This window comes from Panthera pardus, unplaced genomic scaffold (assembly GCF_024362965.1).
Source record: "Panthera pardus isolate Hobbes unplaced genomic scaffold, ASM2436296v1 HiC_scaffold_2, whole genome shotgun sequence".
Lineage (NCBI taxonomy): Eukaryota > Metazoa > Chordata > Mammalia > Carnivora > Felidae > Panthera > Panthera pardus.
The window spans coordinates 9,228,955-9,247,192 of record NW_026526765.1 but is presented as its reverse complement, the minus strand read 5'-3'; the positions used below and the strand labels follow the sequence as shown (position 1 = coordinate 9,247,192).

At 39.8% G+C, this 18,238-nt stretch overlaps 1 protein-coding gene and 1 long non-coding RNA gene across 7 annotated transcripts in view; both read left to right on the top strand.

Moving 5' to 3' along the window:
* CTNND2 (catenin delta 2) overlaps nt 1–18,238 on the top strand; it is a 929,345-nt gene that overhangs the window by 315,052 nt on the left and 596,055 nt on the right. The window lies entirely within an intron of this gene.
* On the top strand, nt 6,381–10,081 carry LOC109267798 (uncharacterized). Its single transcript, XR_002080275.2, has 2 exons — nt 6,381–6,899; nt 9,061–10,081. It is a non-coding gene; the product is annotated as an uncharacterized LOC109267798 (long non-coding RNA).

Here is an 18,238-nt window from a genome sequence, read left to right as displayed (position 1 = left end):
TACCGAATGGTCAACTGCACATCCTATTTGAGAAACCAAGAGTGCTTTGAATACAGTGAAATTAATTTCATGCCAGGGTAGAGCGCTGTCCCTGCAATCCTCTGGTCTTAATCTCTCATTCCATGAGCTTTAACTTAAAGCGGACAGTGAAGGAAGGCATGTGATTTGCCCAGTATAAAAGGTCCCAAATAAGAGGTTTATATCCCGCTAGGGCAAATAATCACCAAAATGTATTTTATTAATGGGATTTAGTATATGTAGCCTACATTTCTAGTTACAGAGTTCAGGTTTACACTGATTGGCGGTCAAGAGCTAGTGTGTGATCTCATGCATTTCCAGCCTCTTAATACTGAGTGTCCTATTTCTGAGTGTGCCTGTCACCAGGTAGTGACATTTGAGCAGCAGCAGGCAGCACGGGGTTCAGTTTTATCCAAGTAGCTGTCACTACCAGGGCCCTAGGCAAAAGTCCAGCATTGTTTGTGTCACTCGCTTCCTCTTTTTCTCTTCTTCTTCTTTCCCCCAACGCTAACATGTCCTGCAATCCATCCTGGCCATGGGCAGCAGAGATAACCACAGACTACAAATGAAAAGCTGAGCTGGCCCCAAAAATATTACTCCTTGCAACTATTTAATTGCAAAAGAATCTTTGTGCTAAAGTTTCACCATGCCCTTTGAAAGGCAGACTCAGTCATTTGGCTGTCATTCATTTGTAATTTTATACCTTAGAGTCCGGAGGGATAGTAAATAGAATTACAGAGTTTTATCCTGGAATGCTGGTTCTGAGGGGGAAAAAAAAAAAAAAAAAAAAAAAGCCAAAATTTCAGGAAAGAACCAAGTTAAAAAAAAAAAAAACTCGTTTAAAGATTGTTCTACTAAAAGTATACAACTATTCATATTACACTTACTTGGAAATCACTACAAAGTCTTCACTTGTTTGTAATGTGAAAGCTTTCCTGTATTAATTAGTGCTGCTTATTCCTTTATCGTGCTGTCAGAGTTAGTGGGTAAAAGTGGCCAGAACATTAAAATGCAGTTTCTTTCTTTTGTCAGATCATTTGTCCAGTAGAACACAACATAGGGAATTATTTTTAAATTGATGATACCACACCAAATAGTGATCCCTTCATTCTTTAGTTCTACTTCTAAGACTTAAAAGCCTTTTATTTTCATTTAAAATAACTTGGTAAGCTGAATTTAAAATGGTTTTTTTCTCATTTTTTTTTCCTTTTTTTTTAGAAAATCAGGAACATTCGTAGCTACATAATGTACACGTTTTCATTCATGCCTGATATCTAGGATTGGAAATCATTTAGGACTTTATTTTTTTAAGAATAGTATACATACAGAAAAGTGGATACACCATGAAATACAGCTTGGTCAAGATCATGTGTATAAGACTCAGCCATACACTGCGTTTGGTTATCTGTTTGTTTGTTTGTTTGTTTATTTATTTATTTATTTATTTATTTTGCTGAAAAGAATTTCATTGTACACAGATGTCATACTACATTTCTTCTTGTTCCTGGGCATGTCCGTAGTGTCCAGGTGGGGCTGATATGAATATTGCTGGGAGGAGCATCTTGATAGATGTTTCTGGTGTACTTGTGTGCACCTTTCTGTGGAGTGTATACCTGGAAGTAGAATTTCAGAGACCTAGAGGGATGTCCTGAAGGGCTGTAGAAGAGATGGAAAAACACCAAATTACTCTTACCGTTTTACAATTCTACTCAGTCTGTGAAAGTTCTGCTAACACCCAGTACTTTTCAGTATTTGATATTTTGTCTCTTTTTTTTTTATTTTTTTTATTTTAACCATTCTCATGGTTATTCTCATGACTATGTACTGGCATCCCTTGGAAGTCATAAATTTGCATAGCACTAATGAGTAATTAAGTTGATCATCTCCTTTCTGTACTGCCTATGTGGACAGCCCCTTTCGTGAAGTGCTTGTTTACGTATTTTGACCTTTTTTTTTATATTGGGTCACTTATCTTTTTGTATTAGACTGCATTTGGAGAGTTTTGTTGATGATATAGATATACTTACATACACAGATACACATAAAGAATGAGAATATCTTTTTCCACTAGGTGCCCCGTCACTTTCTCAGTGGTGTCTTGATAAACAGGATTTCCCGATTTCGAAATGGCCCAATTTATACCTCTGTAATTCCTTCTATGGTTAGCACTTTTTGCATCCTACTTAAGAGAGCCATGGTTCCTGTAAGATCCTGTTTGTGTCCTATATTTTACTCTCAAAGCTTTATTGTTTAATCCTTCACATCTAGCCTGAGGCTCCGTGGGAACCCATTTTTGTGTAGTTTTTTAGATGGAGTCATCGTGCATTTTTTCACCATGTAGATACCCAGGTGAAAGCACCATCTCACCAGTATGTGGCAAGGGCATGATTCTCATAAATTACATATAAGCCTGGTTTGGGGTCATAATTCTCTCCTGATCCACTGTTCTGTCTTTGTCTCTTCTTATATGGATGCCATATGGTCTTAATTTCTGCCCCTTTGTAAAGTGCCCTCTTATCTGTAGGTTCAGTGTATTGATCTGTTTCTTTCCTTCAAGACCGCTTGTATGTCTTGACCGTTTGCATTTTCATGTAAATTTTAGAATCCACTAGCCATTGTCTCAGCCTCTCCCACCCCTGGAAGAAAAAAAAAAAAAAAAAAGCATGCTGAGGTTTGAATTGGAATACTGTTAAACCTGTCAATTAATCCAAAGAGATTGAAATCTTTACAACATTAAATCAGCCAGGCATAAGCATGGTATTTCCCTGTAAAACCATTATTTGGGTCTGCTTTAATTTCGGGAGTGTCGTGGAAGTGGTTAGTGACGAGGTCTTATATCACCTTCACAGATTTATCCCCAGGTATTGGATGTTTTCCTAGGTTTTTTGTAAATGTTACTATTGTTGTAATTTCTTTATTGGCAATATACACAAAGAAAACGGATGTTTTTGTACATTGGCTTTTTGTTTTCACTTTATCCCAGGAGACCTCCAGTACAATTTGTTTTTAAGTTTTTTTTTTTTTTATTTTGAGAGAAAGAACGTGTGTGCGTGCGTGGGGGAGGGGCAGAGAGAGATGGAGAGAGAGAATCCCAAGCAGGCCCTGGATGATCTGGGCGGAGCCACACCCAGGACCACTCTTACAATGTGAAGTAGAAGTAATGATAGTGAATAACACATCGTTCATCTCTTAAGGACGAGTTTGCAATTTTTAAATCTGTAATTTTTAGGCAGTCTTTTTTTTCATTATCAAATTGAAGGGGTTCCTCCATATGCCTAGTTTGCGAAGATTGATTTTTAAATTGTGAATTACTGTTGGATTTTGTGAAAAACACATATTTATGCCTTTCTAGGATTTAGGTTAAGTTATTAATTATGGATATTCTGCAATGTTTAGTTTATTCTATTTCTTTTCTGGAAAAAGCAAAATCAACCAAAAATGCAATAAATTAGTAATACAGTTCCATTTACAGTAACACTCAGAAGAGAATTGGCCACAAACTCCTAAAAAGAAGGTACACAGAATGTAGATATCACTTTTAAGATACCATACATTGAACCAATCTTATTTAAAAAAAGTAAAGAGGGGTGCCTGTGTGGCTCAATGTGTTGAGTATCCGACTCTTGATTTTGGCCCAGGTCATAATCTCATGGGTTTGTGGGATCAAGCCCTGTGCTGGGCTCCATGCTGACAGTGCGGGGCCAGCTTGAGATTCTCTCTCTCTCTCTCTCTCTCTCTCTCTCTCTCTCCCCCTCCCCTTCCTCTCTCTGCCCCTCCCCCACTCTCACTGTCTTTGTCTCTCTTAAAATAAATAAACATGAAAGAAGAGAAAGAAAGAAAGAAAGAAAGAAAGAAAGAAAGAAAGAAAGAAAGAAAGGGAAAGAAAGAGAAAAAGGACTGAATTATGGAAGAGAGGGAGGGAAAAAGGGAAGGAAGGAAGGAAGAAGCAATGGCCATGATTCAGTGTCCTTCACTGGAACACTGAGCTCTGCAGACAAGAGGAGACACAGAGGAACAGGAAGCCCCGTGGAGGACAAACTCCCATAAGAGAGAATATTGTTGAAATGGGGGATGTTACAAGAACTGCATGTTTAACCTTTTTTTTTATTCATTTATATTTAGCCCCCCCTCTTCTCCTCAATCTGATGAAGCAAAAGCCAAGCCCAGGTGAAGTTGCTGGAATTATCAAGGAAATAATAAATTGAAGGGTTTAAATATAAGACAGTGGATTGACATTATCACACACACACAAAAGATAAACAAAGAAATCAGAAAGAGAAGAAAGTAACATAACAGTAATATACAAAATGAAAAGAGAGTATAACTCCAGAAAAATTAAATTACCTACAAGTAATGTAAAAGAACATTAGCCATATTCTTTTTTATAGTCTAAAGGAGGTTAGAATCATAAAATATATATATATGGAATCGAAGAAATGACAAGACTAAGGAGTCATGAAAGGAATGATGAGAGTAGGCAGCGCTCATGGAAAAACCAGAAAATGTAAAGCCATTGTGTAAATGAAACCACATTTAAATCATTAGGAGGCATAAATAGTGCAGAAATAAAGAGGACTGCTATGAGGAAATAAAACAGAGAGGAAAAAAGGCAATAAAAGCAGCAAAAAAGGTGATAGATACGGAAGAGAGAAAACTGGGAACTAACATGTGGGTGGAAGTTGTTCTCTCCCAGGAGAACTCTTTTCTTAAAAGAGAGTACTGTTAGCCTGCTCTTTAATTCTCTAGTTTTCAGTGTGAGGTTATCTGAATGATGTATTCACAAAATTTGTATAGCCGTCTAAGTAGGGCCATGAGTTGTGCAACTCAGGAGGCATCCTCATGGAAGATGAAGGTGAACTGTGCTTCTGGAGGCACCAGGAACACCTAGTTCTGGGAGATCTATGCCCCCAGGAGATATATTTGCCTATGTTGCAGGCAACAGAAAATCTTACCAAATATGCTCTGACAGAAAACACTAGCATCCATGAGTCAATCTTGCAAATTGTCTTAAAGACAACGCAGAGTCAATCAAGACTTAGATCAAGATGCATGATTTAGGTCTTAGACATACACTATATTAAAGGAGAGTGGTGTGGGGTGGGTGGGGGATAAGAATGGCCCTTTATAAAGTAGGTACTGGGGCACCTGAGTGTCTCAATTGGTTGAGTGTCCAACTTCAGCTCAGGTCATGATCATGTGGTTCATGAGTTCAAGCCCCTCATTGGGTTCTGTGCCGACAGCTCAGAGGCTGCTTGGTATTCTCTGTCTCTTCCTCTCTCTCTCTGCTAGTTGCCAACACATGCACACATTCTCTCTCTCTCAAAATAAATAAATAAACTAAAAAAATAAAAATAAAAGTAGGTTCTGTTTGAATTTTCATCTAAAAAGCTTGTACTATTTTAAAAATAATCAAGACCTAGTTTTTAAAAGTCACCTTGTTTAGCTCTATTTGAGCTAACACTAAATATGATACTTTCTTTCCAACATCAAGTATTATCCTAACAATTATAGTCGTATATTGTTTTAGAATTGAAGAAAGTATTTCCTCAATAAGATAACATCTTATTAATATGGTAACCTCATTACATCAGGGTGCTATCTCTGTTGTACATAACTTGCCCTAGGTCATCTAATTACAACATGTGGACGTGGGGTCCCTTGGCCACACAGTTGATAAAAAGTACTTAAAATACTTGGAAGTCGCACCCAAACTAGAATCAAGTAAGACTCAGAACTGAGTTTTCTGAGGTACTACGATGGCTGGGAATGGGTAGGGGTGGATATAAGCATATAAAATTTAGCGTTAAAGTCAAGCATCTAGACAGGTTCTCTTTTCTGTAAGTCTTCGGGTTTGTTAGAGTTTCCCATATTTTATATTTCTTTTGAATTACAGTCTCATTTCAAAAATAAAATAATTTGAGGGGCGCCTGGGTGGCTCAGTCGGTTAAGCGTCCGACTTCGGCTCAGGTCATGATCTCACGGTCCGTGAGTTCGAGCCCCGCATCGGGCTCTGGGCTGACAGCTCAGAGCCTGGAGCCTGTTTCAGATTCTGTGTCTCCCTCTCTCTCTGCCCCTCCCCTGTTCATGCTCTGTCTCTCTCTGTCTCAAAAAGAAATAAACGTTAAAAAAAAATTTTTTTTAAATAAAATAATTTGAATAAACTTATGTTTTTTCAAAGTGTCCATTTCTAAATCAAAACTAGACCCCAGCTTTGAATGTGAACTCTAAGCAATCTTGAATCTACCTCTTGCCTTTGAATTCACCAAGGAAACAAAGTCTAGATTCAGTCTGAGACTAATTTTATGATTCTGTGGGTTTTTCTTTCTTTTTTTTTTTCTTTTTTTGTCAAAATGTTGAGATACAGATCGCTAAGGATCCAGATACAGATTTAGGGTAAAGAAATGGAAGATCCGAAAACTAGAATTTGCTAGGCAGGCTAGTGGGAGGGTCCTTTTGTGATGAAATGTTGCATAAATAATGCCGATGGGGGTCTAAATTCACTGTTGCCATGGAGACCTTTGTGCCTGGCTGAACTCAATTCTTTTCTCTTTTAAGACTGCTACCACTAGGCTTGTGGTGTCTCTGATGCCTCTTTGCTTTGCTTTCTCTTAAACTGTTGGCGAGTGAAAGAAGAAATTAAACTATGATAATTTGGCATCCTGACTTTTGCGAGACTGTTCTTCCACTCCATTCGTGATTTTTGATCTCCTCTGGGGTTCCTTTTAGCCCTGGCTCGGGGAGGGAGGAGCAGGTGCAGAAACGGCTGAAACCCCCGAACGCTGCCTGGAAAGAGGGAAAAGTAACCCCTCATCTTTGTGACTAGTCGACTTGTTGGCCTCGACTACAGTTTTGAAGTATTTAAGGACCATTTGTTTCCAAAGGTAAAAGAGAAGAAAAAGTGAAAATGGAACGTATTTGTTTTTTAAATGCTTTCATTATTAATGTTGTTTGTGTGATGATTTTTAGCTAAAGTTGTAAAACTGCAGGTTGAGAGTTACATGTAGAGAACACAGGTACAATTTATCTCCGGCCTCACAGTTGTCAGTTTATTCAGAGTATTAATGTTGAAATTGTAAATGCCAAATAACCGAATTAAACAGAACGCAGTTGTAAGGACCCATGTGCCATTTTTCTATCTGTGAACCATTATAACTGCTTCATGACTGCATTTGGTAAAACTTGGTATGTTGTAAATACATCCTTTAGATTTCATGGAAGTTATGATTATCCGTGTAAATGCCGGTTTAAGTAATTAAAAGTTGGCTTGGAAATTGTGGGCTGTCGACCCCCCCCCCCCACTTTGGCACACAGTTAAATAAAGAGCCTCACTCAGAAAGAAATTAATCATTGAGAGTAAGGGCATAAAAATCGCACAACCAGTGCCAGTGTGTCAAGTAACTAAAAATTCAACGTATTGGACAGCTAACTTGTTGCATTGCATTGCCTTTCTCAACAGAGCTTGTTCAGTTCTCAGTGATGAGCTTTGCGTTAGAACTAGAATGCAATAATTGCATGTTTTGATCATTCTAAATGGTGTAAACAGGATGCGCAAATCCCATAATTATAGAAAACCTTTACCGTACAAGTATTTCCAGATTGCTTTCATCCACACAACTCAGTGAGAGAATCATTGACCAAAATTTACAGTGACTTCGTGGGTTTCACGTATGTAGCCACCAGAGTTTAGAATATATTTGTATACTCAACAGGTTAAAGAGACAAATCAATTTAGGAAAGCTGGGGATTTAACAGTGGGGTGTCACTGGGGTGACAGTCTGTGAGAATTATATGTTCAATTGCTATATATTTATGAGATAGGTGCTCGCTGGAGAATTCTAAGTGAAATACCATGGTGACTCAAAGTCTTTAGGTTTTTATCTTTAGTGTTTTCAGCTGGATGGTAATAGCAAAAGAGAAGAACGAGTTCCAACTTAATTGTGACAATCACAAGATAGAATTTCTACTTGATTAATATTTTTGAAATTTGAGTGACTTTGTAACTCAGATACTGAGGGCGAATAATAACCAAGTTGATAGAAAGAAAATTACTTCTTTTTAATCAGGAGCATGTTAGGGCACATGTTTTAGTATGTTAATTGACTAGCATGGGTATGTTTTATTTTAAAGAAGCTAACAAAGGAAGGCTTGAATATACTCTGGGGATACCTCTCAGTAAATATTTCATTTCGATTCATTAAAGTTAAAAGTTATTTGGATCATATGAAAGCTAAGAAACCTTTTTCACTTTGGGGGAATGGGTGTAAACCTATTAATGGGTTCAAAGGTATCCGCTGGGAATTGCTACTTAAAACTTTGACCTTTGAAAAGAGTTTTCCATGCATTGACCATTATTTAGTAACACAGCCTAAATGTAAACTCAAATGATCAAGCCTAAACATAAAGCTTCACTTCGGGAATGTAGTGTCTAGGCACTCACACTTTGTGGAACACCAGTGTCATGGGTTCAAGTGGCATTAAGTCTTCAAGCTGCAGGGCACAGTATAGGCATGTGACCCAACTTAACTAACTACATGGTATAATTGCCTGTTACCTCACACTGCTGAATATAAATATTGTATATGGGAAGAAAATTTAAACTCTTTTTAAATTTGTTTTTTTTTTAATCCAGCTATTTAAATGCTGTGAATGCATCAGACAACATACTAAATAGGGTCCTTCAGATTTTGAAGATCCTCAAATGCCAAGTTGCACAATCTTTCCTGGAGTATTTTACTGTGAAGTTTTATGCAAACAGTGAAGAATAGTTTTAATTGTTAAATATTTATAATTATATACATATATATATATATATATATATTTTTTTTTTTTTTTTCCCCCCAGACAATTCCAGATTTGGCCCAAATCATTGACATTATATTGATAGGTTACAAACTCATAGCTAATACATTTGACCGAAAGTTCCCGTTGAAATGGTTTAGGAACAAAGACTTGTGTTTGTATTTCTGTAAGAAGCTTATTAACATGTGACTCCTGATTTAGAGTTCTGTTTTATAGCTCTTTTGTAATTCTTATCTCTTACAGTACCTTATATTCAGCAAATCGATGTTGAGTTCCTCCCTGGTACTAAACATTGTATGCCATGAACAAAAAGGAAAGAGGAAGTTCCCAGAGTCCATGAACTAAAAAATCTGGTGCAGATGAAGATATGAGAACTTGTAACTGTAATGCAGTAAAATTACTGCTGTAATGGACCCTGGCCAAGGAGAGCCAGAAACACTGCTGAACTTGATATAGTACATTAAAATATGATTATTTGGTCTTCCCAAACCAAAATGAGGAAAGAATCAGTGACGTGCACAATATAATTGTTAAAGCATGACTGTAAAGATTTTAAATAGTAGCCAGAGAAATCCTCTGGAAACGTAAATCCTAAAATTTAAAAAGTTTCGACTCTTTTTAGTCTAAAATTTTACTATATGCAGAGTCAAAGTCAAAGACCATGCAGTCGCCCAAGCCCCTCCATCGTGTGTCTCCTACCACCCCTGGCTCTCCCACCTTTCCTAAGTCGTAACCTCTTGCCCACTTTGCTCCAGCAGAGAACCTCCTTGCCTTTTGGAGAACCATCACGTGGCCCTGGCACTTGCCATTCTTCTCTGCTGAAAACAGAAAACAGCAGCCCCCAACCAGAATCCGGTCCAGATACACACGTGCCCCCTTCCCCTCGTGTCTCTCAGGTCTCTGATCAGAGGTCACCTTATCGATGAGTCAGGTCTTGATAACCATACTTACATTGCCTCCCTATCTCCTTTTCCTGCATTATTTTTCTCCTCCGCCCTTACCACAGATGGTACTCTAAGTAACCCATGGGTCCATCTTGTTCCACGTCCATTTGTTTCTACCAGAACGTAAACTCCATAAGGACAGGGATTTTTGTCTAACATTTTTATTGATGCATTCCCAGGACCTAGACCCTCGCGTGCCTTATTTATTGAACAAATGATGAACTAAATATAAATTTCCTGGCACCAAAGATACGGTGTTCTACTTTGGTGGTGTTGTTGTTTTTCGATTTTTTAAAATAAAGTAGAAATTTTCAAATTTATCACTGGCCACTCATTATTCTAGCATAAGTGTGAGAGAAAGTGGTCAAATACCGGCAGTAGATTTATGATTGTTTATGCGCCGACACTCAGCCAAGTCATCTGTATCACAGAATAGGGGTTGAGAATTTCCCTCCTAACGCATGGTCAAGGCATCAGATGGATTCTTAGTGAGAAGACCAGTGTGTCCTCCCCTCTTCCCAGCCTCTAGTGGTGGAAACTTGACCACTGCCCTCAGCTTCTGAAGTCATCTGTTGCTTCCATCATAAACGGTGTGGCTGTTATTGTAATACTCCAGCTGTCTCTAAGGTTCTGTAATTTATCCGCATATTCTCCAAACTAGTGCATAAGGAACACACAAAGAATTATACATAGTCTCTAAAATCTCACATCATCTCTTTCTTCGTATTTCTAATGTTCATTGACAGGAGAAAAAAGATCCAGTGGCCTGGATCATTTATGTGATCATATTCAGTCAGCGGTTCTGTTAAATAAAGTTCTACTCAAAAATCAAAACCCGTTTTCAGGATCCTAAGAATTACCAATCAGCATTAATTATGTCAATAGTGGCATCTCATATAGTGGCCATAACTAATGCTGGCTCATCTGGAAAGCATAATCAGAGTGAGAATATTTTTGTCATTTGTGCACCCAATCACCTGCTTCTATCACATCAAGTTTTTCCTACATTTGACAAGTTTAATTAAACTTAGCACTGCTGGTTTTAAAAATAAACTTTGCAAGCTCTAAGAATTTAATGAATGCTGCAGTGTGGCTAAATTACATAGTGACCTTCTCCAGTGTATAAATATTTTTCAAGGATGTGAAGGTTACTTCCTCTAGGAATAAAAATGTTGAGCTAGTCTGTGGCTTCCAAAAGTACTGGCTCATTTTTAAAGAGGAAAGACTGATTTTAGGTGTTGGTCAACTGGTCAACTGTCTCCTTGTTTCGGTATGAGTCTAATCAATTGTTAGAACCTTTTTGTTTCCCTTAAGCCTCAGCTGCTGTTTGTGTGGGGTGGGGTATGTGACATTTGGATACGTAGCCAATGAGAGTAATTCCCAATAGGATTATTTGTTGCATGGCTTTCCCATTATTCACACACACCTTCTTTATGAATTTCAGCTGCTTCTGGTTAGTTTAAAGCCCTCCTGCTCTTCTGAACCAACTTCTGGTAATTTTCATCAGCATTAGTAGAGTTTCTACTATCTTCAACCTTGAAATGGTAAAGGTAGTTAAATATCGGTGTTAAGGCTGAGGATTAACTGCACCCACATTATCATGCAGCAGTTCTGCCGGAGATTGGAAACCATAAACATGGAGGTGAAGACGACAAAGACTTGCAGAGGGTCACTCTGAGTGTGTGGGCCCGTGGGTTGTTGGGTCATTTGGTTGTCGAGCCTAGTGCTGCTGTGGACCTGATGTTAGTCTGTGGACTGTGGCATATTCCGGCATATATTTTGCAAATGGGGTGCACAAATATTGGCCAAATGTCACACGTTTCCGTTTTAGGGATTTCTCTAATCTCCAGGTATATGGAATTAAACAGGAACTTTGCATGCCTTCATTTCAGCATTTATGAACCTAACCCTGCCTTTTATTTGTTGCTGTGAATGATAACTAACACACTCGTTGAGCGTATCTAGTGTTTGCTTATGGCACCTCGCTAAATCCTCACAGAGGCCCGTATATGTTAGCTATTGTCCCTGTGCTATAGATGAGAATCATTAAGCAGAGTAATTATTTCATTATGTGGGATGTCTGAGATTACAGAAAAAAAAAAAGTGTGCAAGATTTTGAACCCAAGTCTACTTGATTATGCACCTCCCTCCCCTTCAGCCTTCCCACCAAGGGCACTGCTCAGTTTAACCATCTCACTTAGATTTTGGAGAACCTTTGTAGATCTTTGCCTATTCATAGAAACTCCCCTCCACACATTGCATAGCTCTCCCTGTTTTTCTTTACTGGTCACCTCCGGCCACATGCTCCAGGCTCTTCTCCCTTGTACTGTGAATTGACCCACTGATCGACATGTTCCTGTTTAGAATCCTGCAGGGCCTGGGAGCCTTGGTGGCTCAGTCACTTAAGTGTCCGACTTCAGCTCACTGCATGATCTTGTGGTTCAGGAGTTCGAGCGCAGAGCCTGGAGCCTGCTTCGGATTTTGTGTCTCCCTCTCTTTCTGCCCCTCCCCTGCTAGTACTCTGTTTCTCCGTGACTCCCTTTCTCTCAAAAATAAAACATTAAACAAATTTTTTAAAAAAGAATCCTGCAGGGCCTGGAGCTCAGGGATTGATAATGGGGTGCCGCATCAGAATCCGCTTGAGTATGTATTGTAAATACAGCTCCCTGACTCAGCATCTCAAAGTCTGGGCTGGACATCTGCATTTCTAAGAGGTTCCCTAGGGGATTCCAGGAGCAGTTGAGAACCACCTCTCTGCTTTTATGGATGCAGAAACTGGCTGTGAATGAGGTGGGTGAGAGAACAAGTTTAAGGTTGATTTGAAATTTTTCTGCAGAGAGTTAGGGGTAGCCTATAGATCGGGGCAGTCTCATCTGCCACAGTGGAGACTCCTGCAGGTTCAAGGTGAGAAGAGATCGGAGGGCTCAGTGGTATCTGGTTTATCCTAGTCTTGTATTTTTCCAGGCTCTTTATTTCCAGGCTCTCTGCCATGCTGTATTTGTGCATGCACATGTAAGGTAGAGAGAGGGAGATACACAGCAGGAGGGGAGAACACGGTAGCCTGATCTTGTGGTGGCCTCCCCATTCCTCAGTCTCCTCCTTTCCTTCTCTCCTCACTGCTTTCACCTGCAGCCATTGTGTGGCTTGGTTTACAGTACGGCCTTGTGTGTCAATTCAATACGTCTGTGGATGCGGATATTTCCAAAGCATCTCCTAAGACTGGTTTCAATGAAATGGCATGGTCTAGGGATTATTACAGCACGATGTACTGAGCTGCTCTTTGCCAGTCCCTGTTCTAAATCTAGGAGTAGGGAGCTGCACAGCCATTGCCTTCATGGAGCTCTCTTTCTTGCAGGGACCGGAAGATAAATCAATGACTATGATTGCTGTCACTCCTCCTCCTCTCAAAAGAACAACAGTCTAGGAGTCGAGTCCCTGTGATGACCCAGAGGCTTAGGATGTGTGCCCATCCTAAGGAGTTTATCCCTGCAAGTGTATCCCTGTCAGTGCTCTGGGAGCCCTTTCTCTTTCCTCTCATTTTCAAAAGGAAGCCAGGCCAACTGGCTTCTCATCCTTGTCTGCAAGTGACAGTGACGATTTGGGGTAACTTGGAGAATCTGTGCTTTGTGTGGAGACAAAATTCTTAGTGTTTTTAACCAGGTATGAAATAGGCCTTTTAGCTTTGGGGTCGTGGGAAAAAATATGGGCCTAGAGGCCAGAGGCTTAGCTCTATGCGCTAAGAAAACACGGGCATACTCGTGCCTCACTTTCTCTCCATCGGAATAGTGACATTCTCATCCCTGTGGCACAGGTGCAGTGTGATGTCCTGTATAAGCATAACTTCATACGGTAACTTCCTCTTCCATCTGTAGAACATTTTACCGGATCTAGATTACAAGTGGATATTCCCGTGCTGTAAGCATTTATTTATTTTGGGGAAATGCGTTATTCATCCTAGAACAATGTGGATGTTCACAACTTCTGAAGGCAGAATTCTAAAGGGGCTTCAAGTTAGAAGGTGGCTGTGTCACCCTGAGCGATCGGCCGACGTTCAGAACGTTCACTGCCAATGCTTCTGCACTGTGCTTGGTGCATTCCCCAGAAAATCGGTCAGCCTAAGTACGGCGCCTAAGGCTGTGTAAGGCTGTATTCGGTGACTGTCACCCTCCCATCCCTTCTTCTTCTCTTCCTCAGTTGTGGCTTTTGGCTTTGAGTTTGTATGTTTACTACTTTATCGGGATATATTTTGAGAAAAAGCGATGGAATGAACTCAGTTCCAGCTCTGGTATTAATCTTCTTTCATTTCGTGTTCTTTTCCCTCGAATGTCCCCCAAGGGCTTTGAAGCTGCACCATCTACTCACTTAATCCCTCTGCACCTGAGTTTCCTTACCTGCAAAATTAAAGGCTTCAATTCTGTGATCCCTTCCAAATGAATAGGATTTTAGTATTTCTCCTCTAGGGGCTCCCTGGTGCCGAGTTAGGGGTACAACTTTTAGCTGTGGAGCACAGAAGATTGGCCAAGGTGGGCTCTCAACAGGGTCGCTGGCCTAACCTGTGTGCGTCTCTTACCCTGGGGTCTCCAGCCCTTACTATTTTCACTCCTCCGATCCGGAAGTCTTTTGAGCAAGAACATTCATAAAGTGCCCATTGATTTGTACGTGATATAAATGTACTACTGTACTAAGATGCATATGTTAGAAAATAAGATAAAAAGCTCATGTTAAGAGGTGAGAACAGTAATTTAAACCTTAAGTTCTTTCTTCCCCTACCCCAGGCGATTGTCTTATGCGCCCTACTTCAGAGGAGTGTCGCCACCACAGAGCTGCACGACTCAACGGGGTCGGGGAGTTAACGGTCACATCCCAATTCAAAAGCTGCAGTACGAGAAATAGGAACATTTGTTAAGCTCAGCCGTCTGTCCTTGTAAGACACCCCCCCCCATCTGGCTTATCTCCAGATTCAGGGTCAAGGATGAAGAAGATCATACAGCCATGAATGATTGTTCCTAATTTGTAAATGAACACGTAGTTACTGCCAGGCATTCTGCAGACAGCAGGCCAAGAAGACAATGTTGGAATCACAGCGCACTGCATCTAGGTACTGGAAAACAGTCCCAGGCTTATGTTGATTTTTGTATCCTGATGACATGTACTAGGCATGTCTTTATATATCTCTTTGGATGGTTGTCTACAGGAAAGGAGATTGGGGTGGAAAAGCATTGAGCTATGTACTTACTTTTCAAAACAAAACTAATCAAACAATTGGCCTAAAGTTTTCAAAGCAAGCTTATAGAATATGCAGGTTTTCTTTTTTTTTCTTTTTTTAAAGTTTTTATTCATTTTTTGAGAGAGAGAGAGAGAGAGAGAGAGAGAGAGAGATTGATCATGAGCGGGGGAGGGTCAGAGAGAGAGGGAAACAGGCTCCAGGCTCTGAGCTGTCAGCACAGAGCCTGACGCAGGGCTCGAACTCATAAACCATGAGATCATGACCTGAGCTGAAGTCAGACACTCAACCAACTGAGCCACCCAGGTGCCTCCCCCCTTTTGTTTTCTTTTAAATTTTTTAAAACTTTTTAGAATATGCAGGTTTTCAAGGCTAGTAAAATACACATACATTTTGGAGCTCCTGGCTGGCTCAGTCAGTAGAGCATGGGACTCTTGATCCCAGAGTTGTAAGTTTGAGCCTCACATTGGGTATAGTGGGTGTAGAGATTACTTAAAAATAAAATCTTAAAAAAGTATGCATACATTTGGTATAAAATTAGATTTCAAGAAAAATCTAAAATCCCGAAAAAAATATGAGATAAAACAAAAAGTTGAAAATTTGGAATCCATACCTGTGGGCTCATAGGGATCAACTATAGAGATATATGGTGTATGGAAGTCTGGTTCTTGGCAGTTTAGAACACAAGTACTAAAGGTTTAGTTGAATTCAAATTTCCTATAAGGCAACTATTTGACAAAGTTAAGAAAGCTAATGTAATGTTAGGTTCTATTAATGGAAGTTCAATATCAGTGCTATGAGTTTTGCTTCTGAAGTACTTGATAGTTTTCAGATTATATTTGAAATAGTGCGTGGAATGTTGATTATTAAGGGAAAGGGAGATCAACAAACAAAAGAGACCATGCAGAGGTCTGGTCACAATGATGAAAGCCCAAATAAGCAGGGGTAGGACCTCTGAACTGCTCCTGTTTAAATCAGAAGAGAAGGGACATCTGGGTGGCCCAGTTGGTTAAACGTCTTACTTTTGAGTTTGACTCAGGTCATGATCTCACGGTTCGTGGGAACCAGCCCTGCATTGGGCTCTGCACTAACAGCATGGAGCCTGCTTGATATCCTCTCTCTCTCTCTCTCTCTCTCTCTCTCTCTCTCTCTCTCTCTGTCTCTCCTTCTCTTCTCTGCCCCTCCCCTGCTTGCTCTCTCTCTCTCTCTCAAAATAAATAAACTTAAAAAAAATAAATAGGAAGAGAAGATGTGGTTTTCAAATAATGGGGTCTATTGTATCAATGAAAACGTCAGAGTATTGCTTTAGTGAATCAGGAGACAGAACTAGAACAGAGGTCAGAATCAGAAGCAATTATTAGATTTTCATGAGTAGGCATGTTATGCTTTTGATGACCTGGGCCGCCTTCAGTGGGTGTGCGTCTGACTTTGAACCACCGTCCCCAGTAGTTTCCAGGTGGGAACTGTCTACGAAGCTGACTGTCCAAGACCGACAGATGATGAACTTCAATGACCTTGTAGATCCCCTCCGCTTATGAAATTCTCTGAGACTTTTCAGACATGACATCTTGATCGATGAGAACTAGTTTGGGTGTGTAAAGACCTAGAAAACCCATAATTGTACTTGCAGCGTCTGTTTTCCTGTATGCTAAGGTTTCTGGAGGTAGGAGGAAGAACGTGAATTTGGAAAACATCACCCAAGCGATTCATGGACACCCGCTGTCTAAGATAGAATGAGAATAAAGGAGTTAGATTATTCACATAAGTACTTATTCATCCTATACATAAAACTCTATGGAAATGCCTAGCTATATATCGAATGCCTGTTCCCTTAACGTAGCAACTGGCTAACTATGGGTTATCCGTTTCCTCATCTATAAAATAGCAATGATAGTCTTTATAATAGTGATATTATTATTAACAGCAGTTAATAGTAGTAGTTTCTACATACCGAAAGGGTATTCACTCTACTGTGGGGAGAGAAGGAGGGCATTGCTTTTCTAGGGAAAACGGTGGCCTAAGTTAATTATACTAGGAAGGTTCTCCATGCTGAGTTGGGTAGGATATGGTTCAAGTCATTTTTCTTAACTAAGTACAAGTTCTACAGTATTTATCAAATACACGTGTCTTGCTGATTATTTAATTTCTGACTAGACTATTGCTTTCCCTGCTTGAATAGCAAGGGAAAAGCGTTTGGTGGAAAATTGGCCTAATATGTGCGAAACAGCTGCTGGAATCCTGGCAGCTTGCTGTCCGGCTCGGCAGCCAGGGAGCTGGTGTTCATTAGCTCTGCCCTCCCTATCAGGTAAACACTGCAGCTGATGGAAATTACAGTCCCCCGTTTCAGGGGACACAAGGATAATTTGGCTGTTCCTAAAAAGGCATAAACAAAATATTGGCTAAGCACAGACAGATGTTAAGGTTACACTCTGTACATGAATTCATGTACTTGAATTCACTTTAATGGAGTTGAGCTTATGGTGTAAGATCTTGCAGCTCATTATAACTAAGTTGTTATGGGCTGCTAATTTGCTAGAAGCTGCTGTATCATGAGCTAGCCCAACTGCCTTGATGGGTCTCCTGGTAGTTAATGTGGATTAAATGTGAATCTTTTATTTTTTCCCCTGTGGTCTCCCATAATGATATTAGCTTGTCTACAGTGTGACAAATTCAGTGTACCAGGAGCATCTGGTACCCTATTCTTTATGACTGAAAATAAGCCTGCAAACTCGATACTGCACGTCCATTAAGACATTTCCCCAAATTGGGGAGAAGTGGAAGGGTGGCGACCATGGAAGGGATTTATTGGTCACAGTTCATTTTGCTCCAGTGTATGTAAACTATCTCAACAGTGGTACATTCATCAATGCTGCATTCCTACAAGTTCTCGCTGCATTCTCAGGATGCAAATATGGATATATTCCTTGTTAGACTGAGCTTAATTTATTCCCAGAAGAGGAATTTCAAAAAGAAAAAGATAAAATAAAAGGAAAAGAAACTGAATTTTCACAGCTTGAAGATAGGTTTATATTCATCTTTTGAAGTTGTTCTGGGAATGGATCACCCTGAAACGTTCAAGTCATGAAGCTACTTTAGTAAGGAGGGTATTTTTTTTAATTGAATGCCTAGTCTTGTAAAAAATGAAAAGTAGAATCAGATCCCGTGGTGCCATTTGGATTTAAACAAGTTAATGTAAGAATGTTCATGTTTTGTTGTCACTACCTAAGCAGTGAGGAAATGTAAAATGAAAGAC